Source organism: Lepisosteus oculatus, chromosome 6 (assembly GCF_040954835.1).
Source record: "Lepisosteus oculatus isolate fLepOcu1 chromosome 6, fLepOcu1.hap2, whole genome shotgun sequence".
NCBI classification, from domain to species: domain Eukaryota; kingdom Metazoa; phylum Chordata; class Actinopteri; order Semionotiformes; family Lepisosteidae; genus Lepisosteus; species Lepisosteus oculatus.
The window spans coordinates 17,310,945-17,313,079 of record NC_090701.1 but is presented as its reverse complement, the minus strand read 5'-3'; positions in this window follow the sequence as shown (position 1 = coordinate 17,313,079).

Below are 2,135 nucleotides of genomic sequence, written 5' to 3'. Positions count from 1 at the left end.
TGATGGAATTTTGTATTAGAAGGATATTCATGATAGAAAAAAAGAAACCTATTGAATTCGCTGTTGATCTGGGTTTCACATATGCATATATTTTTCAAAGTGGCTTTGAGAATCTTTCACTTCCTTGCTTACTGTAATACAGTACTTAAAGCATACTGACATCTGTTGTCTGTTTGCGTTCATATCTTCTGCATGCCTTTACACTTCAAACTTCTACACCTTCTGCTTTTCACATTTTTTGTACACAGTGGTGTTCTGAAAGCTTCTTGAGAGGGTATTTTGAATGACACCTGTTCCACTCTGCTCCCAACACATACTGTAGCACCAGAAGTCATTGACATGACATGCAGACCTCTTTTGGATACTAGCAGTTACACCAGTGTTGACAATTTAAATCTAATAATAGCCTGTGGAAACAAGCTGCAGTTATTACCTTTGTTATGAGTAGAAAAAAATTTGCATATATTTCCAAAAGGAAATTCTGTCAAGTTTGGTTGTTGTACAATGCTAAGTAGTTAGTAATGAGAACTATTTTTACCAGCCTGGTGCTCAGTGGTTTTGAAAAGTCAAAGACACCTTGCATACAATTCTGGGACAAATCTGTTAAACTAGTTTTATCTTGTTTAGAGAGGTTTAGAACACGGTTTTCTCTAAACTTTTCACAGTTGCCAACAGTCATCAAATACCATTACTCAGCCTGTCTTATCATCTAGATTTTATCATCTAGATTTCTGTCTAATGTTTGCTTTTAGAAAAACTGAAAGTACTGTAGGTGTGTGTGTGTCAATGAACTAGGAAATATCTAATGTAACCTTTTAGGCACCTCTGTGGAAAGATATTTTCTCCTTCTGGACAGTTCTCTATAACCTGAACCACAACAGATATTAAGAACATTAACATGAGAGTCAAGTAATAGGTTGCTGAAAAGAGAAGAAAGAAAACACAACGTTTCGGCTGTGGAGCCTTTTTCAGGTGTGAGGAATGTTGTGTTTCCTTTCTTCTCTTTTCAGCATGGAATAAACCTATTGTTCCTTTGCAGCCTACGCATGCTGACGCAATATTAATGAGGATCCTATGCAGAAAAATCAGGATGAACTCCAGAGGCAAGTCGATTTAACAGTCCGATGTCCGAAAGCCGAAGGAAAACAAACAAAAGTACAAAATCAGAAGCCGAGAGCCTAAGCCAGAGTGATAATCAAAGTACCAAAACAAAACCAGGAGAGGTAGTCGGAAAACAAACTAGGGTCAGGATGCCAAAAACCAAGATATAACTAATTGCAGGGAGACGAGGTAGCTTTAACCAGGAAAGCCTAATACTGAGCACAGAGGAGAGTGTGAAGCAGCATTAAATAGGCTGGGGTAAAAAAGCTAAAAGGGAACCGTGCTGGAATGCGAGGTGGAATGACGAGTCCTCTGGGGGTGTGGCGTAACAGCAGCTACCCACCTGAACTACATTGAAATGAGAGTCTTCTTCAATCTTTGACCCCACTCCTGGAAAGCCCTGGCCCAGAAAGTTTAATAGGTCACAATTAAATTTCTTTACACAACAATTTAGAGATAATTTAGGATTGAGGCTCTCTAAAACAAGGGCTAGACATCCTCATAGTGTATCAGGACACCGGCACATGGAAGGAAGCACAAGCAAGATGTACACTAAAATACACTACATCATGAGCTTTTCTGTACACGTATGAGGGAGCGTGGCGAAAGGCATACTCACTGACTGATTTAAGAGAAACAGGAACACCATTGTGAAACCACAGAAGATATTTTACAATCCTGGAGTCTCCCTTTCTTCTGTATGTCTGTGAATGGAAAACCCCAGCTCACTTCTCATTCAGACTATTCATAATATTTGATGGCAACTACAGAAATTCAGATGGTTGGGATAGGTTCTGGCTACTGTAAATACACCATTCTTTGACAATGTCCAAGAGCTGCTGGTGAAATACAAGTTTTCAAATACAAATACATGTTTTATTCAGCAGAAAACATGCCCAGGGAAAGCAGCAATCGGAAATCTAAGAAAGGAATCTCTTTTTTGTAGTGTACGTTCCCAATGGCAGAGCTTCCTAATGGCAGAGAGTTGACAGCAAACCTCAGTTAAACCTTCTGTAATGTGAAGAAGAACAGAA